Here is a 25,349-nt window from a genome sequence, read left to right as displayed (position 1 = left end):
ATTTATTCCTCATGAAAGGTGAGACATCTTCTCAAATAAATCTGAAGTTTCTCCTGACATTCTGCCACCCTTTAGACTACACATTTCACTGCCGTAGACAGATGTACAATATTAGTGAGTGGTCATCCAGTTCACACATTTGAGGAGATTAACTAAGCAAAATACACAAAAAGAAAAGCGTACAAGTCATGCCTCAAATGTATGATGTGTTTCAGACACGTTTTTTGTCTAAGGCTACTTTCACACTTGCGGTAGAGTATTCCGGCAGGCAGTTCCGTCGCAGGAACTGCCTGCCGGATCCGGCAATCTCGTTGCGAACGGATGCATTTGTGAGACGGATCCGGATCCGTCTCACAAATGCATTGTGATACCGGATCCATCTTTTCAGTTGTCATCCGGAAAAACGGATCCGGTATTTATTTTTTTCTCATTTTTAAAGGTCTGCGCATGCACCTGGGGCTGGATCCGGCATTAATGCATTTCAATGGAAATTTATGTGGGATCCGGCATTCCGGCAAATGTTCAGGTGTTCAGGATTTTTGGCCGGAGAGAAAACTGCAGCATGCTGTGGTATTTTCTCCGGCCAAAAAACGTAACAGGAACTGAACTGATGCATCCTGAACGGATTGCTCTCCATTCAGAATACATTAGGATGAAAGTGATCCGTTTTTTTCCGGTATTGAGCCCCTAGGACAGAACTCAATATCGTAAAATAAAAACGCTAGTGTGAAAGTACCCTTATTAAATATTTTTTAAAGGTTTTGAGAGAAAGGAAAGAGGCAAAGTGTCTGACATGTCGGATATTACACCATCTCGTAATTGCAGGCGTCCTACAACGCTGTTGATAAACCTATACCACCATGAAGTTTCCAAATGTTCTGGAAAGCGTTTTGTTTCTTTTTTGCTCCCCAGAACATGCTCTAGCTTAGATCTTTTTGTATTGTCTTCCATAATTGCACACATTTTACTCACAGCAAAAAACATGTATAGATCTTTGCAGTATTTAAGAACTACCACCACACCGGCAGTTAGAAGGGTGGCTGCTACTAACCAAGAAGGAACGCTCTGGCAGGTCCTCTCCAATCAGCACCGGTGATTAGAGGAGTGGCGCTGACAGAAATTTTCCTCGAGTGTTGTCCTCACAGGGACAGTGGAAACTCTTCAGGTTCATGGGGGCTGAACAGGGCTACGCTGTACGGTATAAAGTGCCATGAGACATTTCCTGCACATACTGTAATAAGTGCCATAGTGACTAGTGGATTCAAACTGAAATATGCATACCTACATATATATACTAAACTGTGGGAAAATGAAGAGATATAGAGGAGCATATTTAGTCAAATCTTGTACCTTCTTGTATTTTATTAGTAATATAGAAACCAGCAATGCAGCACATAATGAGCTGCAAGCAACAACATCCTGAAGATATCTAGCAATGGCTCATTCTGGGTGTCTGTCATACAGGAGGAGAGGGAAGTTCGGATATTTTGCTTTCCTTCCAGCAGTTAGCTATATGTGCAATGTATGGACAACAAGCAAAGAGGTTGAGAGCGGATATGGATGTCAGTTTATATTGTATTACACACTCATATGACTGCACGCTACAGCTATGCATCCTTAGTACGCTGGATCCTTGCTTTCCAAGGCATAATTCCCCATTAAGTTACTCACCGTTTACATTATATCATCATTGATATCATATAGGTGTTTTATGTGTGCGTTACATGTGTTATTTATTGTATTTCCGCCATACATATAGGTCAATGCTAGGTCAATATTTAGCGTATAATGGAAGGGCTGTGCTGGCTTTAGTGGGGGGAAGGGTGACAGTTTGCATCCTGCCTGCACGTGGCGGGATTTGCATTTTTGAATAGCCATTTGATTGTAACACAGTGTCACACTGAGAGACGTGGAGGCTGGCATGTGTCTACAGACAGATTAAAGCAGCCAGCCGAACCAAAGGCTTCAAGTAGCCCAGCGGCCCACTCGGATACTGATACTGTGAAATGCTGGTCAACAAGCCAAGACGACTGGGACACCGCAAGACTTAGCCCCTATCTAACAGCAAAACCGGAACTGGGATATAGTTAAAGAAATGGCTGAATGTAGGGCAAGAGCAGCACTGTAACAAATGAGAGATGCTTCCACTACATAAGCAACCAGTCCAAGCATTAAACACGCTTGTATCTGACTTTCCATGTTACAAATCTAGTCCTGATTCAGCACTGTAGGTTAAAAAGCCAGACATAAATCTCATAATTCATTCTACATGTAGTGATATGTTTCTATGAACAGTACACTCTGAAGTCCATGCAGGAATTTTTACTCACATTTTAGTTAAATGATAAGTATCTTTAATATGCCCATTTCATTTTGGGACTTTTTGACACAACATACGCTCATCTATGGATGTAACCAGCATTAGGACACCAGCTGCACCAGGATGGTCACTTTAATGAGATTTCTTGTATCACTGACCATTGTGCACAAAGATGAGAAACATGGTCGTCTCCATCAGGTCTTACATATGTCAACATTCTGGCCACAGAATAACCTAGCTATTGGCTGATGACTAGATACTATAAAGTACTGCCCACATAGCGAAATAACCAGTGTAGTATTCACACTTGAATGTACTGTACACGTAAGCGTAGTTCTGAAGTTCTATCACATAAATGTTCCTTATACATGCCATACATTCTCTACATAATATCTGCAGACTTATCAAGTAAAAGTGGCATAAAGAGCCCACATTACCATCCTTATTCGTACCCATGAAATAATTCTAGCTTTAGTGTCTATATAATGACAATATAGAGAACATATAGAAATACATGATGACCAATAATAGTGCCAACTGTCTAAGCAATGGTCCTGTCCACAGTGCCCATATAATAACGGCAAGCATGATATCGTTATAGTTCCAGCATCATGGATGTCCCATATCAGCAGCCTTAAAATGGTTACTCCTTTGAGAGTTCCTCTTCCTGATCTAATCTCTGGAATCAAGAGTCTGAGCACCTAATGTTCTTGTCCTCCAAGTGTCTGCCAGTCTCCGGTGAGAACACATAGACCGTTTAGGGTTGGGAATATAACGGGTACCTCCTGAAGAGCTGCATTAGGGGTTGCATGCACCACCAATGCCACTGCTGACCTCACGTCATAGTCATACACAATTAAGTTGAAAGAGTTAATGCAGGAAAATCACAGAGATTTATTAATGAACACTAGTCAAAAGGAAAGATTGTTAATGAGCACAAAATATGTATTGTAAATTGCCCATTATTTTCTTCCAATGCTATTTCTGTTCTGCAAGCCTCATGAAAAATGGAATATAGCATGGAACTGGTTGTGAAAAATATAACTTCACATACAACAGGAAAGTATGGTGTATGCAGATAGAGAGAAGCGCCAAAGAAAACGTATTCAATGCAGATCTTCTTGACTCAAAAACCCATTGGAAGCGGCACAATGTCTAGCATTAGATGGCTGTGCACAAGAGGAACAATGCACATGACGGCTTTTCTATATTTACGACTCATGTTTTCACTGCACCCTGGCCTGGATTTTTATGGCTTTCCACAGAGGTTTTACACGGTGCAGATTGGAGCCGATTAAACTCTGGCCTTCACCGGAGAAATGCCCATTATCTCTGCTAATAATAATAACCGTTACAATAAGAGGGTAGTAATCATTTCCCAATGCCTTCTGGCACCCAGCATACAGAGGGTCTTGAATACAAAATGAAAAAGGGAAACTGCTGAAGATATTGACCAAGGAAGTGGGAATATAATTTTGTTATTAACTGGGGGGTGGGGGATTACCTAAGATGCAGTGAAGAATGAAATTCTAATGTCATGAGCTTATGTCTCATAATTCATTGTGTGTCACCAAATTGGATCATTTAATATTATTTTTAGGAAAATAGTCCAAAAAAGCAAACACACTCAAAAACACCTCTTAAAAAAAAAACATCACAGTCAAGGTCATTAACTCAAGGTCAATGTGAGCCAACAACGGGCTTATCCCTGTTCAAAGACAAAAGTCGCAGCCTCCAAGTCTGATTCTTAGACATAAAAGCAGAGCAGAATTTGTCAGAAGGACGCCGCAGTTGGTCCACCACAGTCGGAGTCCCGTCTTCAAAGGACAGCAATGACTTTCACAGTCTCAGCCTCTTTCTTACTTTCGCTTCCCCCACCCATCCAGCCACGTCCCCATGTCGTTAGGGCAGCTGTTTAATAAAGCGGTTGCCATGGCAACTGCCTCTGAAGCCCATCCGCTAAAAGACCTGATGTTAATTTAATGAACCCTTCAGCTGCCAGAGACTGCTAAAGTGTTCTGTCCAAATGAAGGGCAATGACCATGGACAATCATTATTTACCCTCACCATTAATCCATTTAACTCTTTCACTGACTTCTTTGTCTTTTACTTGCAAATGTAATTTTTTGGATCAACGGTTGGCAAATGAAGTCTGACACGTTCCAGGTTCCTCATAAAAATATCATTGCTTTTCTTTTGATGATTTTACATAAAATGCCATATGTGGTAAGATTGTTAACCGGTCAATATCCAGTCGCCATTGCTACACTTTCCCCATGGCTTATTTCACTTCCTAAAAATCTTCGTCTAGAAATCAATGAAATGTCAAGCCAACAAAAATGCCATGTTCAATCACTATCATGAATACTAAGAGATTGCAGACAGACATTACCAATATGTTTTGACTAATTTGTGATGGCACCACAGGCTGGAATAGATAATCTGGGATCATGGACTAGCTGGACTATTTTGTTCAGTGTAACTTTTCTACATTTGGGTATTTGGGGTGTAACATGGTGCAATATAGGCTCAGAATATGTTAGGAATCTCTTTCCTAGAGTTGTGAAGAGTGACGTAAAGGATACAGCTACGTAGAGTGACTTTGCCAAAAACATTGCCACCAGGAAATTTTACTGTGTGTGAATCTGCAGCTTGCAACGTTGCCCAAGCAACATGACAACCCATCGATGGTCAGGAATATCCCACTCGAGATGGTCCTGGCAAATTGCCAGAAAAGATGGCATCACACCTGTCTAGGTTTGCAACCATTAAACCTTATTCGTTTTTTTATTCCATGAATTCAGCAAATGAACATCTTTTAATATGGACCAAATGTTGCTCTGAAAGCCATGGTATCAAAGTAAAGCATCTGGGATGATAACAGTTTTCCAAAGTGAAAAACAAAAGGAAACATTACTTCAAGGCATATACCCTCTTGAGAATTGAAGCCTCTTATGTAAGTGGGACTACGAAATTTCGGATGCTTTAATTATATCTTTAACTCCTAGATTTCCCAGACCCCTGTGTCCCTTCTGTAAACGAGTGCTTATAATGTGCACTGAATTCACTACATCGCCACCGCTGTCCTTTCTGTTGCCTTGGTAACAGTGATGTCACACACAAAAAATAATTAATTCAATGGATGAAGTAATGTGTTCAAAAAGAAAAGACAATGCACTTGTCCCCATAGCAAAATAATGCTGCTTCACAGGTATGCTATCTGATCAAAAGGAATAATGAGGGTATAATGCCAGCCGTTAAGATTTGTGTCTGAAATAAAGGGGAAATGTTAATAATACAGACATAACTAGCGGTAGTTCAGGAATCCCCATGCAGCGTGAATGGAATCATTGTACAACCCGACTCATATTTAGCATTTAGCGGGCAGACGCAATAGGCAATGTCCTACGAATGCAATGGCACAATCTGGATACTCCACAAGATATGCATGCTAATACTACTGTGCCTCCCTGAATTCTGCCCGCTCAGCCCGACTACATTATTATGGTAAGGTGGAGGGTGGATTTATTATTTGATTTGTGCAATATACGGTAATTTTAGTCTTTTTACACCTGGGTGGCAGACCAATACATTTATTAAGTTTAAACACGGAAAATGCAGTACAAAGTGGCACAATTTTATGCCTGCTTGTGGCAAGCACAGATTTCATTTTTCTGGCTTTAAGACGCAGTAAATTCATTAATCAATGTGCACCTCTATTCATTTGACACATTTCATTGTGACGATCTTCGGGGTAAGACTTGAGCATATGAACCATCAGTCTTAATAAATATGCCCCATACTACTGGGTCAATCTGCCTTGGTTCTCTGTTATGAATACAGAGAGGGGCCAAGTGATTGGCTAGTCCTAATTGTCAGAACCTACTCTAAATACATAACTTTGCAAACACTGACTCAGAAAATATGTGGGCAAAGTGCCAACCACTGTAGGAGGTGAGAGTGACTGCATACCACGTATAAATAGGAATGACCTAAAATATCTTCAAGTGACCACATGATATACAGTAGGACATATCAAAGATGGGGCATCGTGCAAGTATGTAATATATGCTAATTACAACACCTGACAGTCTGACAATCTAAATGGTAGCACATAGCATGCTATGAGAATTTTATAGATGCTTTTCATGAATATTATTAATAATATGCAATTGATCTGAGAAGGACTTGTGTATTTTTTCAACTGATGTAGTTAAACCACAGGCAGCATGAAATCCCAACAGGCTCCCTCGTTGCAAACAACTATGCATTACTTTGAAATGCAGCAGCATTTCAGAGTAAACATGGTATAAAAAGGAGATGAACAGGGAGAAGAGTCACTGAGTAGCCCCCCCATCCATTTTGGTTTAACTAGCAAGTCTCTTCCTTGTTACAGACAGTGGATGTGAACCCACTGTGCCAACCAACTGGTTTGGCTTTGTGCTAGTCCTAAGGGCGCTATCCTGGCAGTCCCCTGGTTTTTACCCTTTAATCCCTCCACAGAGATCTGATCTTTGCTGCAGAAGAGCCACCAGGCTTCAACCTCTTGGAAGAGTTTCAGTGTGGTTGGCTGCTGACCCATAGGGGTCAAAGGCACTGGTGCAAGGTACTGAGGAATCAGGCAATACTCATAATGAGAAAACAAGCAGAGGTCAGGGCAGGCAAAGTTTGTGCAAGTCCATAAAACTAATCCGAGGTTGGGGCAGACAGGAAAGGGTTAGTACGGTCAGGCAGCAGAAGGTCAGAATCAGTAGACAGGCCGAGTTCAGTACATAGGCAGACAGACAGCAACAGTACTTTTTCAATTGGAAACTAGCAGGCTAGAACAACCTAAAGAACAGGCAACTTACACCTGGAAAAGGCACCTTAAATACACAAAAGTAGCCAACCTTAGGCTGGAACAGATCTGGTGAGTGATGTGGTACCCATGACCACTTAGAGGAGCAGGGCAGCCGCAGGCATGGGCCTCCAGCATAACTGGGTGGGGATAAACTGCTGGTGAGCAGCCCCTGAGACTCTTTTCCATGTTCCCATCTTTCTTAAAAAATATGCAGAATTTCAGGGAAATACATAGTTGTAACAAAAATGTCATTGTGCACGTGATTCAAGCAGCATTAAGCTCCCGACAAGTTCCCTGGAAAGGAGTCTGTTTGCAGACAGATTTCCTTTTATTCCAGCAAATGGCAGAAACATCCCTATGTTGGTAGTAGATCTTCATAAACATCTGCATAAGTAACGCATATAGAAACTTATTTCCTTCATATTGTCAACGTGGCTTCATCTAAGAGATGACTTTCAATAAAGGCAATTACATTTTATCCGTTTTCCACTCAAAGAGCTTTTATTGCTTAATTTAGAACTTCAGGACATAAAGTGCACAATGATCAAGCAGAGATACCTTCAAACAATACTTGCAGGATCCTATGAAAGTCCAAGGGAATTCTGGCAGAGTCATCAGCCATGGCTAAATAGGTTAAAACTGTTCTGTTTGGCTATAACACAAATAAAGCAAATCATTTCTCTTGTGCCATTCCAGTTCAATATTTATTGGAGACAATTTGTTTCCCTAATGAGAGAGAGGCGTAAAAATCCCCAAGGCTTCCCAGAGACATAACAAGGAGCAAGTAATATCTTACCATCCTTTGTTCTAGCAGCTTTAGAAAAATTGAGGGAAAAATTACCTCTCGACTTAAGGGATTGAAGAATGAAAAAAAGAAACCTTCTGCTCATATAAAAAGGCTCTTTGGAATAACCACTTAGACATAATGCAAATCTGACTCAAATGTCTTTTCAATTCAGACTCACTTATTTAGTGGAAGAAAAAAGCAACTCTCCCTTCTCTGACTCTTTTGTCTACTGTAATTGTGACAAAATGATCTAATCCGTCACGCAGGTCATTAGGAGGAGTGATAAATGGGGACTGACGAGAAGTGGGAGCATGGGGGACTTCTGGGGATAAGCATTGAATTAAAGTTCTTTTTAAAAGCAATTGCTCCTGTTGTTAGTCACTTTTTATGATACAAGATTCATCTACTTTAGTCTTAGGCTGCCCAAAGTTAGCTGAAATGGCCGATTTCCACCATTCTGCCCGATCATCATTTCATTTGCGATGGCTGTAACTACACTTTTTCTACTTGAAGTATGTTGGAACGTAGCTTCTTCTGTTTGAAGTGACTGTGAAGATAAGGTTTGGAGTCCAACCTTCCAGAGGTTTGCAGACTTTTCTTTCCCTTAAAGGGGTTGTCTCAGTTCAGCAAGTGTCATTTATCATGTAGAGAAGGTTAATACAAGCCTGTCACTAATGCATTGTTATTATCCATATTGCTTCCTTTGCCGACTTGATTCTTTTTTCCATCACATTATACACTGCCTGTTTCCATGGTTATGACCACCCTGTAATCCATCAATGGTGGTCGTGCTTGCACACTATTTGAAGAAGCTTTGGCCTTTCTGGTGGATGGGAACGTGGGAGTGAACATAGGCTAGTACTTTTTCTTATATTGTGCAAACACGCCCACCACTGATGGATTACTGGGTGGTCATAACCATGGAAACGAGCAGTGCATAATGTGATTGAAAAATGAATCCAGCCAGCAAAGGAAGCAATATGGATAATAACAATACATTAGTAAGTGCTTTGTATTAATTTCCTCTACATAATAAATGCTATTTGCTGAAAATAGACAACCCCTTACTTCAGCTGTGCTGCTCCACAAGTCTTGCATGATCAGTCAAACATGGCTGATCATTTGCCACTTTGATCAAGCTCACTCTTTTTTTCTTTTACGGTCTCCCTGATCTGCCAGTTTAGTCTGGCATGTTGGTGGTCCAATCAATTGTGCGAGTGGCCCAATGGAAGATAAATTGGCCACATTCTGTGCCCATACAAATAAGGCTACTTTCACACTGCCGTTTCTGGGTCCGCTTGTGAGATCCGTTTCAGGGCTCTTACAAGCGGCCCAAAACGGATCAGTTTAGGGCCAATGCATTCTGAATGGATAAGGATCCGCTCAGAATCAGTTTGCCTCCGTTCAGTCTCCATTCCGCTCTGGAGGCGGACACCAAAACGCTGCTTGCAGCGTTTTGATGTCCGCCTGACGATGCGGAGCCAAACGGATCCGTCCTGACTTACAATGTAAGTCAATGGGGACGGATCCGTTTTCACTGACACAATATGGTGCAATTGAAAACGGATCCGTCTCCCATTGACTTTCAGTGTAAGTCAAAACGGATCCATTTGCTTTATCATGAAAATTTTTGTTCATGGTAATGCAAACGGATCCGTTCTGAACGGACACAAGCGTTTGCATTATAGGTGCGGATCCGTATGTGCATATACCAGACGGATCCGCACCTAACGCAGGTGTGAAAGTAGCCTTAGCTGTTGATAGGACATTCTATCTAGTGTATATGGGGGTTTCCTAACTCTCAACTGACTGCAAATGTCAGGAAAAGAAGGATCGGCTGTGGCTTATTCCTTTCTCACAAATGAGAACGTATCTATGCTCAACCGAGGCCAGCAAGCATGAGTATGAGGGCTTGGGAGAAATAGTTGCCAGCTGAACATGTGTTTAGTCAAACGCTATCTAGGGTATATAGCCATCTTTATGTTCTAAATGTAATTTAGTTAACAGAGGGCTCAGTATGGCCATGGGAGAAGTCACTAATGCTAACAAAATAAGAGAATATTTTATTAGAAGTATCCATCAGAAGTTTCATTCATGATTGCAATGGAAGCATTAGGGACTCTGTTATAATCTAAAAGATACCATATCAAATGGCACCCAGAGAGCGTATGGTGGATGGAATGTGAGCAGATACAATATCATGCACCTCTTTATCTCTACAAGTGAAGTCAGCAGGACAATGTCAATCTTAGAGCAGTACCACCTTCAAATGTACCATCAAAGAGCTTTCCCAAGGCACAGTGAGTGAAGAGAAACTGGCCAGAGCTGTCTGGAGAACACACCTTGAAGTTGCTGAAATCTAAAAGAGACTTATCTCCAGCAGGAGACAGTTCACACGCTGTCTTCTGAGAACTTTGAGATAACAGACTTGGAAGAGATTTAACTAAGAAAGGCCTTCAGGCCTGAAGGTGTGACAGCTCCGTGCCGTGATGAACATGCCTTGGTTGCAGCTTCACTTACAAAGCTGCCTGAGAGGTGCACAAATATTAATCTTGACTTCTATTAGTTGTGGTAAAAGGTTATATAATAGCTAACGTCTGAAAAGAACAGTTACTCTTCATCACAGTGCAAAAATAAATAGTTATACCCTATAGAGACACTGATTCTGGCTCCTGCAGTAGAGATGTCCCATAGAATGACTGGTGAGTATACAGGACTGCATTGTGGTAACTGTGCAGCTTGAATTACAGTTCTTGGCCTATCAGCACATACAGACCTGATCAAAAGTTTAAGACCACTTGAAAAATGGCAAACAATCATATTTAGCATGGCTGGATCTTAACAAGGTTCCAAGTAGAGTTTCACCATGCAACAAGAAGAAATGGGAGTGAGACAAAACAGGCTGTTTTTCAGCTGATCAAAAGTTTAGAACCACACCTCCCAAAAAAAACTAAACCCCCCCCCCCAAAACAGAAATCCAACTTCCAAACATGAACTCAGTAATGAGTAGCTCCACCATTATTGTTTATCACTTCAAAAATTCGTTTCAGCATGCTTGATGCAAGCGTTTCCATGAGGTGAGTAGGAACGTTTCTCCAAGTGGTGAAGACGGCCGCACAAAGGCCATCTACTGTCTGGAACTGTTGTCCATTTTTGTAAGCTTCCCTTGCCATTTATCCCCAAAGGTTCTCAATTGGATTTAGATCAGGGGAACACGCAGGATGGGCCAAAAGAGTGATGTTATACTCCTGGATGAAGTCCCTTGGCATTGTGTACTGTAGCGTTATCCTGTTGAAAACCCCAGTCGTTACCAAACAGACGAGGGCCCTGAGAGAAAAAAAAGCCTCTCAGGCTATGAGCTGAGCGCTGCGATTGGCCAGCGCTACAGCATGGGAGAATGAGACGCCGGCAGGTTCCCCTGGGTGGAGCCTAACATATGAAGATGCCGGAGGCTATACCGGGAAAACGGAGCGGCGCCCAGGTATAACAGTAAGTGCAGGGAGATCCCTGGGCGCCGCTCTACATGTCTGTATAGTTAGTATAGATGTTTTATTCTAGTTAAAGGTCCTCTTTAAAGGCATGTGGTCCTAAACTTCTTGTTGCATGTTTAAGCTCTACCTGGAACCTTGTTAAGATCCAGCCATGCTAAATATGATTTTTTGCAATTTTTCAAGTGGTCTTAAACTTTTGATCAGGACTGTATCTGATTAACTACATGAAAATCAGGAAAAGGGGGAAATGATACACATGTCTATGTTATAATCAAATGTTATGTTTTCACACAACCAGATGAATCTTGAGAGGTCTGAAGTCTTGTTCACATGTGTATGTACAGACTGTCAATCAGTAATATAGATGTGTGAGATGCATCTGTCAACAGTGCGCTTGTAGTCTCTTAGTCCATGTGCCCAGTCCTAAATGTACTGGAGTGTAACAGACCCAATCAAAGGCTGTGACTGACACGTCCATTTTATACCACCCAACTGTTTGCCACTTCTAGAAATTGTATTGGGTGTTTTGATTTATCTCCAGCTCTCTACTGCTCCCATCACTTTACGTGTGATATTCTTTGTTAATGTAGTTATGATTCTTCTTCATTAGACTGCACAGCTATTCTTTTTGGGTTTGCTTTGTTTTAAATCAATGATATCAGTGACTTATTTGTCACAGATTCTTCTTTCCTCCACTCATTTCCCTTTATTCTAACTTTCAGTTTCTATCACTGTGTCACTGATTCCTCCTCTCCTCATCCTATATCCCTCCTATTACACTCTGTACTCCGGTGTCACTGATTCCTCCTCTCTTCATCCTACATCCCTCCTATTACACTCTCTGTACTCCGGTGTCACTGATTCCTCCTCTCCTCATCCTATATCCCTCCTATTACACTCTCTGTACTCCGGTGTCACTGATTCCTCCTCTCTTCCTAAATCCCTCCTATTACACTCTCTGTACTCTGGTGTCACTGATTCCTCCTCTCTTCCTATATCCCTCCTATTACACTCTCTGTACTCTGGTGTCACTGATTCCTCCTCTCTTCCTAAATCCCTCCTATTACACTCTCTGTACTCTGGTGTCACTGATTCCTCCTCTCTTCCTATATCCCTCCTATTACACTCTCTGTACTCCGGTGTCACTGATTCCTCCTCTCTTCCTATATCCCTCCTATTACACTCTCTGTACTCTTGTGTCACTGATTCCTCCTCTCCTCATCCCATATCCCTACTATTATACTCTCTGGACTCCTGTGTCATTGATTCCTCCTCTCCTCTTTCTATATCCCTCCTATTACACTCTCTGTACTCATGTGTCACTGATTCCTCCTCTCCTCATCCTATATCCCTACTATTATACTCTCTGGACTCCTGTGTCATTGATTCCTCCTCTCCTCTTCCTATATCCCTCCTATTACACTCTCTGTACTCCTGTGTCACTGATTCCTCCTCTCCTCATCCTATATCCCTACTAGTATACTCTCTGGACTCCGGTGTCATTGATTCCTCCTCTCCTCTTCCTATATCCCTACTATTACACCCTCTGGACTCCTGTGTCATTGATTCCTCCTCTCCTCTTCTTATATTCCTACTATTACACCCTCTAGACTCCTGTGTCACTGATTCCTCCTCTGCTTATCCTATATCTCTCCAATTACACTCGCTGTACTCTTGTGTCATTGATTCCTCCTCTCCTCTTCCTATATCCCTCCTATTACACTCTCTGTACTCCTGTGTCACTGATTCTTCCTCTCCTTATCCTATATCTCTCCAATTACACTCGCTGTACTCTTGTGTCATTGATTCCTCCTCTCCTCTTCCTATATCCCTCCTATTACACTCTCTGTACTCCTGTGTCACTGATTCTTCCTCTCCTTATCCTATATCCCTACTAGTATACTCTCTGGACTCCTGTGTCATTGATTCCTCCACTCCTCTTCCTATATCCCTCCTATTACACTCTCTGTACTCCTGTGTCACTGATTCTTCCTCTCCTTATCCTATATCCCTACTAGTATACTCTCCGGACTCCTGTGTCATTGATTCCTCCACTCCTCTTCCTATATCCCTACTATTACACCCTCTGGACTCCTGTGTCACTGATTCCTCCTCTCCTCTTCCTATATTCCTACTATTACACCCTCTAGACTGTGTCTGTGTTGTTTTGGTAATGACCACACATCTGACAGGTGTTGTTGGTTTGGTCATTTAACTTCCCCTATTTATTACTGCTTCCCCTTTTGGGGGTGCGGTTTAGAGCTCCAGTTTCTGGACTCTGGGCTAGCTGGTTATTGGATCTAGGTTGAGCTCCTGGCGCTGCCTTTGCTCCATGTGAAGTTAAGTGTCGTCTTAACTATTTGTATTTTGTTTGTTGTATTTCCCTGTCTTTTGTATCTAGGCCTGAGGGAGACTCCTGTTCATCCTTCTGGTGGAGGAATAGGTTGTCTCAAGTCCTGTTAATATACTAGGGCCATACAGGGGTGTTTTAGGGCTCTAGGTTCCTGTGTATGAACTTTCCTACCATCGAGTTCAGTTCATACTGATAGTTAGTCAGGACTTGGATTAGGGTTGTTCTAGGAGGTGACCTTCTCCTTTACCCTAGTTTCCAGGCCTAGTTCCTATCCCCTTTCCTCCTGTGCTCAATGTGGAGTTTCCCACCCACACTGCATCCGTGACTCTACTATTACACCCTCTGGACTCCTATATCATTAATTCCTCTTCTCCTCTTCCCATATCCCTACTGTTAGACCCTCTGGAATCCTGTGTCATTGATTCTTCATCTCCTCTTCCTATAGCCCTCCTATTATGCCCTCTGTACTCCTGTGTTACTGATTCCCCCTTTCCTCTTCCTATATCCCTACTATTATACCCTCTGGACTCTAGTCCTGTCTCATTGATTCTTCCTCTCTTCTTCCTATATCCCTCCTATTATGCCCTCTGTACTACTGTGTCACTGATTCCTCCTCACCTATTCCTATATCCTTACTATTATACCCTCTGGATTCCTGTTTTGTTGATGCTCCATCTCTTCTTCCTATATCCCTTCTATTATGCCCTCTGTACTCTCTGTACTACTGTGTCACTGATTCCTCCTCACCTACTCCTATATCTCTACTATTATGCCCTCTGGACTCCTGTGTCACTGATTCCTCCTCTCCTCTTCCTATATCCCTACTATTATATCCTCTGGACTCCAGTGTCATTGAATCTTCCTCTCCTCTTCCTATATCCCTCCTATTATGGCCTCTGTACTATTGTGTCAATGATTTGAGCATTCTCTCCTTCCATCTTGTCTTCTCTCCACCTGTTTATTTTAGACTCTGTTATATTGATTCCTCTGTTTCTGCAGAGCTGCCAAATAGCATATATTTAAAAAAAAAAAAGTGAATACACAAGGTAGTTCCTGTATTCAACATGTCTGACGCAGTCCCCTGAGGGTCCCTGTGTAAACCATCCACTTTCTCACCCTGTCTGGTATACCTCATTATTTTTTGCATTAAGCAGTTCCTTATAGAAACTTGTTTGCTCTGTTTTAATGTGCTCACATCTCAGGACTGCAGCAGAAAAAAAAACCATTTGCTGAGACTGCAGGCAAGTAACCTTTTGTTATTTTACCAGAAGCTGACATCTTATCTACTCAATATTTAGGCAAATAGTTATGCCTTAACCCTTCCTTTTGCTACAGTTAAAATGTGGAAAATACAATTCCTCCAGCTTTTTACGGGAAAATAACTTTAGCATTAAGAAATATTTCACGTTCCATCTTTTTCCCCTCCCCAAAATGCAATTTATATCAGAAGGAAATTAAGTTGCTGCAAAAAGGAAACATTTTTAATGGATTCAACCCCAAGAGAACCCGGCCTAATTAATGCAATTTTTGTTTGCATAAGACGATGCATAAAACCCTTCACGTATCTCTCAGTGTCATGGGTTACATGACAGCTACCTCGACTTCACACTAGAGAGTAATATTGATATACTGTATAGTGCAAAGGGACATTTTTATTTTATTTTCATTTTTCTTCTCCCAGCTGGCAGATTTGTTGGTGTACCATTTCCAAGGCCTCTTGCACATGAACGTATTTTCATTCCTTTCCGTTCCGCTTTTTTTGCGGACCGTATACAGAACCATTCATTTCAGTGGGTCCGCAAAAAAAATGGAAGGTACTCCGTGTGCATTCCGTTTCCATATTTCCGTTCTGCCAAAAAATAGAATATGTCCTATTATTGTCCGCATTACGGACAAAGGTAGTACTGTTTTATTAGGGGCCAGCTGTTCCGTTCCGCAAAATACAGAATGCAAACCATTTTGCGGATCCATTTTTTGCAGACCGCAAACTACATACGGTCGTGTGCAAGAGGCCTTACCCAGTGAAGCTTCCTTTTTAAAGAATGAATGAAGTCCAAAATCAGTAAGGCCCTGTTCACATGATATCTTTTTAGCACTGCAAGAAGAGTCAAACAGAAAACAATAGGAGGCAGATTTCACGTGGCCACTGGCGGATTTTAAAATTTCCAGTGTCAAAATACACTGTGTAAAAGCAGTCTAACGATTCAGAACTTTGCCTTATATCAGGACTCTGCTTATGACTAACAGAGACACTTTTGTATACTGAGTTGCATTTAAAGAGAAACTGTAGCAAGAACCAAACTTTTCATTGCAATTATTTATTATGCTGTTGCTTAGTTGTGCATGCTGTGGTCAGTCAGTGACACTTTATGTGCTCATTTGAAGATTTTTTTTTCACATTACTTAAAGCAATTTAGCTCTACCTCTGCAGAGAGAGGAGCAATACTGAAATAATGACCCTGCAGTTCACAATAAATAAAAAAATCACAGTGAACGCATAATGCCTTTTTAATCTTTTAGTGTGGTTTGCCGATTCCCAGTCTCCTCATCACACTGTGCTTTAGTAGTCTGAGACCCTCCCAGATCTTATCTGGTCTATATAGGAGCGCGGGGAGTGTCTCTGACTACCAAATCACAAGGTGCAAACGGTACGCAAGTCTGGTGGTCATTTTACAAGAAATGAAAAGGGGATGGGAATCCGAGGAGCCACGACAGAAAGATTAGAAAAGAGGACACCAAATATTTTCACTATGCATTTATAATGTATTTTTACACTGTGTGTGAGTGCATGTAATACTGTGTGTGAGTGCATGTAACGCTGTGTGTGAGTGCATGTAACGCTGTGTGTGAGTGCATGTAATACTGTGTGTGAGTGCATGTAATGCTGTGTGTGAGTGCATGTAATGCTGTGTGTGAGTGCATGTAACGCTGTGTGTGAGTGCATGTAATGTTGTGTGTGAGTGCATGTAATACTGTGTGTGAGTGCATGTAAAGCTGTGTGTGAGTGCATGTAAAGCTGTGTGTGAGTGCATGTAAAGCTGTGTGTGAGTGCATGTAATGCTGTGTGTGAGTGCATGTAACGCTGTGTGTGAGTGCATGTAATGTTGTGTGTGAGTGCATGTAATACTGTGTGTGAGTGCATGTAATGCTGTGTGTGAATGCATGTAACGCTGTGTGTGAGTACATGTAATGTTGTGTGTGAGTGCATGTAATGGTGTGTGTGAGTACATGTAACGCTGTGTGTGAGTACATGTAATGCTGTGTGTGAGTGCATGTAATGCTGTGTGTGAGTGCATGTAATGTTGTGTGTGAGTGCATGTAATACTGTGTGTGAGTGCATGTAATGCTGTGTGTGAGTGCATGTAACGCTGTGTGTGAGTACATGTAATGTTGTGTGTGAGTGCATGTAATGGTGTGTGTGAGTACATGTAACGCTGTGTGTGAGTGCATGTAATACTGTGTGTGAGTGGATGTAATGCTGTGTGTGAGTGCATGTAACGCTGTGTGTGAGTGCATGTAATGCTGTGTGTGAGTGCATGTAATGCTGTGTGTGAGTGCATGTAACGCTGTGTGTGAGTACATGTAACGCTGTGTGTGAGTGCATGTAATACTGTGTGTGAGTGCATGTAATGCTGTGTGTGAGTGCATGTAACGCTGTGTGTGAGTACATGTAATACTGTGTGTGAGTGCATGTAAAGCTGTGTGTGAGTGCATGTAACGCTGTGTGTGAGTACACGTAATACTGTGTGTGAGTGCATGTAACGCTGTGTGTGAGTGCATGTAACGCTTTGTGTGAGTGCATGTAACGCTGTGTGTGAGTGCATGTAACGCTGTGTGTGAGTGCATGTAACGCTGTGTGTGAGTGCATGTAATGTTGTGTGTGAGTGCATGTAACGCTGTGTGTGAGTACATGTAATGCTGTGTGTGAGTGCATGTAACGCTGTGTGTGAGTGCATGTAATGCTGTGTGTGAGTGCATGTAATGCTGTGTGTGAGTGCATGTAATGGTGTGTGTGAGTGCATGTAACGCTGTGTGAAGAGTGCATGTAACGCTGTGTGTGAGTGCATGTAACGCTGTGTGTGAGTGCATGTAAAGTTGTGTGTGAGTGCATGTAACGCTGTGTGTGAGTACATGTAAAGCTGTGTGTGAGTGCATGTAATGCTGTGTGTGAGTACACGTAATACTGTGTGTGAGTGCATGTAACGCTGTGTGTGAGTGCATGTAACGCTTTGTGTGAGTGCATGTAACGCTGTGTGTGAGTGCATGTAACGCTGTGTGTGAGTGCATGTAACGCTGTGTGTGAGTGCATGTAATTTTGTGTGTGAGTGCATGTAACGCTGTGTGTGAGTACATGTAATGCTGTGTGTGAGTGCATGTAACGCTGTGTGTGAGTGCATGTAATGCTGTGTGTGAGTGCATGTAATGCTGTGTGTGAGTGCATGTTACGCTGTGTGTGAGTGCATGTAATGGTGTGTGTGAGTGCATGTTACGCTGTGTGTGAGTGCATGTAACGCTGTGTGTGAGTGCATGTAACGCTGTGTGTGAGTGCATGTAATACTGTGTGTGAGTGCATGTAACGCTGTGTGTGAGTGCATGTAACGCTGTGTGTGAGTACATGTAATGCTGTGTGTGAGTGCATGTAACGCTGTGTGTGAGTGCATGTAACGCTGTGTGTGAGTGCATGTTACGCTGTGTGTGAGTGCATGTAACGCTGTGTGTGAGTGCATGTAACGCTGTGTGTGAGTGCATGTAATGCTGTCAGACTGCAGTATGCCTCTTGAACTGCCATGCCGATGCCATATTTATAAGGTTTTCTGGACTTAATTACTGATGGTTCTTCGGAAAGGCTACTGATTTGATTGGTGAGAGTCCTATCCTCGGGACACTTGTCAATTAGAAGAAAGTCAAGGCCACAGTGCTCCAGCAAGGTCTGTGTCCCTTTAGTTCCTGGTTTAGACAGGCACACCACCAGTCCGGTACTGCAAGTTTAGTCCTTTTGCAGTCCATTGTCTCTGATATCCTGAAGATAGGCCATTAACATTTAAGCCTTTTAAACTGTCTTTAAAGTTTCGTTCTATAAGCCCCTTTAGGGTGCCCTATGGTATCGTACACTCATTAGTGATAATCTGCCATTGTAAAGGTGCCACCAATTATCCGATGAACGAGCCGTTGTTACAGACACCTAAATTGTCGTTTGCCGGCAGCGGATCGTGTAGCCTCTGCTGCCAGCAAACAATGATTCTGCATGGGGACGAGCGATGGCACTGACGATCGATCCTCCCCATACTATTTACATGCAGCGGTCCCCTTAACTGACGAGCTGGTGATTGTTGGGAAAGAACGCTTCCCTTCCGACAGTGTGTTGAATTAGGCAGTGTGGTAACAAGCCTTAAATAGCAGATATTGAGACACTTAGAAAGGCAAGGGTAGGTTCCAGGTACTGTTATCCTGCACATGCGTCACTTAGTGCGGAGAGCATCTTTTTATCTGTCATCTAAAATCTATAACAAAGTCCTCTTTTCCACCAAACGTGTTATGTTAGCTGATGGTGAATTACGTTATTTCTAAAAGAGAAGATGCACTTAGCCTTGCTTGCCAAAAGGAACAGATTATAGACCACTCTGCAGGTTGTGCAAACCCCCTTAGGTCTAAGTAAAGGATGACACACAAGTACCAAAGACCTTGAACCACGCTGTGCCTGAAATATGTGGTCTGCCTGCAAGGGAGAGAAAAATATATATAATGCTAAATTACAATCATTGTCAGAAAGAAGGATGACTTGAAAGCCCTTAAAATATTTAAGTGCAGGAGAAAACATCCATTTTCTTTGCTCAATTATGTATTACTTTTAGTGAATCATTTCAGCATCATTTTTCCCTTAAGAGGGAATTTTCACATAACCGGACATTTTGCTTAATACATGGTCATTTGTCCCTAGCTGTTTCAGAGACATTTTCTGGCACTTCTGCCGTCCTGTGTCCATGAATCTCTCTGTACCGTCTGGGACACTCTGTCCTGCTGCCTCCATACAGCTCCACTGCCAGTCGTGCCAGCACTTCAATAAGGTGTGGTGCCCACTTGAAGAAAGTGACACATATCAGTTTATCAAATCTGAGTCATTTCTGTGCATGGAGGATGGGGCCTGGGATCAGCAGCTATTTTGGCAGGAATACACATCACCAAATGACCGCCGTAGATCTCCTATGTGTTCTCTTGTGATTGTGTCTGCTGCTCTGAATGGAGACAACGTGATGGCTGAAATAGTATACTTGAAGACAATGTAGAAGCATCTTGAACCAATTCACCATTTAGTAAATTGGCAGGCGAGGTGTAGATTTCCGTCGTCAGACAATAAAGCCATGGAAATCTCCTTCTAGTCACTGGTGTCTGCTTAATGACAATTCCTGGAAACAAAGAATGGCAGCTATGGCCCATACGACCACAGCAGTACTTGACCGCAGCACGACTGCGCTGTTTGGTCCTACCCTACAGTACGGTACTACACAAATGGTACTGCTCCTGTTGAATCCAAACTACTCAACCCTGTTCTTCCGCTGTGCGCCAGCAAACTGGCATTGGAAAACATTGGTCTCTGTGACGGTGGAGGAACAGGGATGAGTACTGACACACAAATTATCGATCTGGGGTTAAGGGGAGCAGTAGTATTCATGTGGCACTTCAATTAATATGGCTTGTGGGAGGTGACAGATTCACTTTAAAGGGAACCTGTCACCTCCAACAAACATCCCAAGCCGGCAGCAGTTCCTGAGAGTAGCCAGCAGCTTGTTTGTAATGATCATTTTCTTCCTGAAGGCAGATGAGGCAAAAGCTGTAAAAACGTTCTTTAATCCCCTGCCGACGCGCTTCTCTAGTCAGGCTTGGAGTCACGGAGGCAGCGGCCTCCTTGCTTCAAGTCACGGTAACCACGCCCCTTCGCTGTGATAGACAGCGCTTATGCGCGACAGTTCGCTGTCAGTCACGGCAAAGGGGCAGGGAAGGGGGCGTGACTCCAAGCCTGACTAGAGAAGCGCGCCGGCAGGGGATTAAAGAACGGTTTTACAGCTTTTGCCTCATCTGCCTTCAGGAAGAAAATGATCATTACAAACATGCTGCTGGCTACTCTCAGGTACTGCTGCCGGCTTGGGATGTTTGTTGGAGGTGACAGGTTCCCTTTAAGGTCTTCTCTATGTATGACTATAACTGCCTTTCAGGAGGACCAGAACATGGTCAGCCTGATCAAACTGAGCAGCAAAGTGTCTCCATTTGTGATCATGTTGTGTGTGAAGGAAAGGTGGAATCCTTCTATACACTACCTGCAAAGACGGACGAGCACCGGCTCACAGCACATTTACACCCCATGTGCTCCAACCTGTTCAATGCTTGGTTAGTTTCCATCTTCGCACAGATGGCAAAAGCCTTACATAACCCCTTGTGATGGACTTCACATATGTAGTCATTCATTTTCTCTCTTATAGCTCCCATAATAAACCTGGACAGTGTTGTATTCCTGTGTCAGCAATGCTGTAAACTCTGTTGCTCACCTCCTTGGCAAGGCAGCCAAAAAGGTGCGTTCCCCCCTCCCTTTCTCAATTTCATACTGTAGCTGTCTGAAAGCTGAATCAGGCAGGTGGGAGGAATCACTCAGCTGGCATTAAATGTAATCTGCCCTTTCCGCTCCTCCTTCCCCCACTGCTCTGATAAAGTCCTATCCAATTATGCTGGCATGCACAGGTCTTGCTTGGCATCCATGCTACTGAAAACCACTAACTGGTTCCGTAAAGTAAATACGCCTATTCCTTGAGAACATTCTAATAAGGATTTTTTTTTTGTAAAGAGTCCTTACTGAAAACCGTAAAGGGACCAATTTGTAAAATGATGACCGGCATTTGCTGTATTACACAATGCACAAGAGCTGGGTTTCTAATCAACATAAATGGGGCTGGATAAAAGTAAAGTGCTCTCGTTTGGCAAGCTTCCAGCATTTCTCATTGACTTTTCACTGAAGTGCTTAGATGGGTCACCCCACAAAAATAAGTTATCACCAATCCACATAATCGTTTAGGAACATCGGTTCACAGGGGTGTCTGACCACTAGGACCGCTGCGGGGTCCCCACCAATTAGCCCTGAGGCTAGGCCATCACTTAAAAAAGGCTGGACATCCCCTTTAAACTAAAAATCATGCTATAATGACCCCATTCTCTGACCACTGAGGACAGTGATTGACTACAGCAATCACATGCCATATACCTGCACATCACTGCTGATACCTGCAAACAAGCAGCGGCAGCAGTTCTGTAGAGAACGGCACTGGAAAAAGGGTTGAATTTAATGCGATTTTTATTTTAACCAATTGTAGGGCTTTTCTGAAATTTTTACTTATATCGGACAATCCCTTTCATTTTTGCTACAGAAGCTTTTCTGTGACATCAGATTAGACAAGCTAACCTTCCCTCTACTTCTGCGTCAATGAGCCTTGGCTGCCCATGAATTACTGGTTGTCCATCCTTGGGCCACTACTGGTAGGTAACACAGGGAACATCTCACATGGCATGTCGTTTTGGAAATTCTCCAAACAGTCATCTAGCCATCCCAATTTTGCCCTTGTAAATGTCGCTCAGATCTTTAGGCTTGCCCATTTTTCTTGCTTCCAACACATCAAATGCAAAAAGTGTCTGTTCACTTGCTGCCTAATATATCCCACCACTTGATCTGTCCCAAGATCATCTGCCAGAGGTTTTAATGTTATGGCTGATTGTTGTCTAAAATAGCGAGTTTCTGATTCTGTTGTAGCGTGGTATACAATGTACAACCTAATATCGTGTGTCTATTCTGCATAGAGATAAGTACGCTTCTAATGTGTACATAATACATTTGGGAAGTGGGTGAGGAACTTGCGTTGCACTGCTACCCACACCCTCACCAGTTTTACATCAATAACTATGCAGTTTTACTCAAACATGATCCAAGCATCATTTGCGGCACGCGGTTTTCAGATGCTCAAATGTCTCTGGATTCACATCCTTCCATCTGCTGTCTTCAATAAGATTAAAATAATTCTATTAGATCGACATTACAGATTACAATCAGGCAAAGGTCAAAGGCAGGGACAAAGAGGTGCCCCTAGTACAGCTGCCTCCAGATAACTCTATTACCCGTGCCCTGACCTTGTGTTCCTGGGTCCAGGGGCGGCCACTGAGCAGCTTGCAGCTTTAACAAGGTTAATGGAGTTTGCATGTTAGTGAACCCAGACAAATGAAATGTAACATTTTAGATTTTGTATCATGCAATAATAAATCATATTTAATAAAAATAATGGTAAATAATCCATTTTAAAGCACCACACATAGAAAAGCCAGAATTATAGGGGCTTTTTTTCCTGCTTTTTTGTTTTTTTTATTACCGTTATTCTGCTTGATGCTACACACTACCCTGCAAATATTTAATCTTGTCTGATCTATATCATGCAACAGCTTACAAATAACTAGGAGAAATAAATACAGGCTATTCCATTTACATTCTTTCAGTATAGACTTGAAGTGGACTTATCTACACAGTGCTGGTTGGTGGGGGTTTCACAATTAAAACAATTCTATCAAAATAACATACTGTATATCTTATTCTTGATAAACAATCAAAAAGGGTCTGTCTGGCCAATTATTTTTTTAAAGGGATCTTCTGACTTTTTTATTTTGACGACCTATCCTTAGGATAGGTCATCAGCACTGGCGTAACTATAGGGGTCGCAGCGGTCACAATAGCGACAGGACCCCTAAGCCAATGGTGTTGTATGTTTCCCTTTATAAGGTGCACTGCACTGAGAAAAGATTAGATCCCAGGAGACAGCCTGACCAGAAGAGGAGCGGCACAGCAGGAGAGGTAAGTTTGTTTATTTATTTTATAGTCTGATCTGAGGTCTGATATGGGGGTCTGAAGAGTCTGATTGGAGGTCTGATTAGGGGTCTGAAGGGTCTGATTAGGGGCCTGAAGGATCTGATTGGGGGTCTGAAGGATCTGATTGGGGGTATAAAGGGTCTGATTGGGGGTCTAAAGAGTCTGATTGGGTGTCTGAAGGGTCTGATTGGGTGTCTGAAGGGTCTGATTTGGGGTATGATTAGGGGTCTGAAGAGTCTGATTAGGGGTCTGAACGGTCTGATTAGAAACCTAAAAGGTCTGATTGGGGGTCTGAATGGGGGTCTGAATGGGGGTCTAGAGAAGTTTAATGGGGGTCTGGAGGTATAGTTGGGGTCTGGAGGTCTAAAGGGGGTCTGACTGCGGGTCTGGAGGTCTAATGGGGGTCCGATTGGGGGTGAGGAGGTCTAATGGGGGTCCGGTTGGGGGTCTGAAGGTCTAATGGGTGTCTGAATGGGTGTCTGAAAGTCTAATGGGGTCTGATTAGGGGTCTAGAGGTCTAATAGGGGTCCGATATGGGAGTTTGGAGGCCAAATGAGGGTCTGGAGGTCTGGTCTGAGGTCTAATGGGGGTCTTATCTGAGGTCTGATATTGGGGCAGGGTCTGACATTGAGGTCTAATGGGGGTCTGATATGGGGTCTGACAGAGGTCTAAAGGGGGTCTGGTCTGAGATAGGGGGGTCTCATCTGGGGTTTGATATGGGGGTCTGATCTGAAAGGTAAGGGGGTATTTTCTTGTACTGGCACACTATCTGTGTGGTACCAGTATTTTCAGGGGGACTGTTTCTACAGTATAGTATTGGGGATTGGGGGAGGGGGCAGAATGGGGTGTTGAAAAAGTGAGGAGGAAGATGGAAAAATAGGGTCTGATTAGGGGCCTGAAGGATCTGATTGGGGGTCTGAAGGATCTGATTGGGGGTATAAAGGGTCTGATTGGGGGTCTAAAGAGTCTGATTGGGTGTCTGAAGGGTCTGATTGGGTGTCTGAAGGGTCTGATTTGGGGTATGATTAGGGGTCTGAAGAGTCTGATTAGGGGTCTGAACGGTCTGATTAGAAACCTAAAAGGTCTGATTGGGGGTCTGAATGGGGGTCTAGAGAAGTTTAATGGGGGTCTGGAGGTATAGTTGGGGTCTGGAAGTCTAATGGGGGTCTGACTGCGGGTCTGGAGGTCTAATGGGGGTCCGATTGGGGGTGAGGAGGTCTAATGGGGGTCCGGTTGGGGGTCTGAAGGTCTAATGGGTGTCTGAATGGGTGTCTGGAAGTCTAATGGGGTCTGATTAGGGGTCTAGAGGTCTAATAGGGGTCCGATATGGGAGTTTGGAGGCCAAATGAGGGTCTGGAGGTCTGGTCTGAGGTCTAATGGGGGTCTTATCTGAGGTCTGATATTGGGGCAGGGTCTGACATTGAGGTCTAATGGGGGTCTGATATGGGGTCTGACAGAAGTCTAAAGGGGGTCTGGTCTGAGATAGGGGGGTCTCATCTGGGGTTTGATATGGGGGTCTGATCTGAAAGGTAAGGGGGTATTTTCTTGTACTGGCACACTATCTGTGTGGTACCAGTATTTTCAGGGGGACTGTTTCCACAGTATAGCATTGGGGATTGGGGGGGGGGGCAGAATGGGGTGTTGAAAAAGTGAGGAGGAAGATGGA

The 25,349-nt window shown here is 43.0% G+C and overlaps 1 protein-coding gene across 2 annotated transcripts in view; it reads right to left on the bottom strand.

Annotated features, from left to right (window-relative positions):
* Window positions 1-25,349, bottom strand: part of PLXNA2 (plexin A2) — a 295,441-nt gene that overhangs the window by 160,571 nt on the left and 109,521 nt on the right. The gene's annotated exons all lie outside the window — the stretch shown is intronic.

The sequence above is a fragment of the Bufo gargarizans genome, chromosome 3 (assembly GCF_014858855.1).
Source record: "Bufo gargarizans isolate SCDJY-AF-19 chromosome 3, ASM1485885v1, whole genome shotgun sequence".
Taxonomy (NCBI): domain Eukaryota; kingdom Metazoa; phylum Chordata; class Amphibia; order Anura; family Bufonidae; genus Bufo; species Bufo gargarizans.
This window is presented reverse-complemented; position numbering and strand designations above follow the sequence as displayed.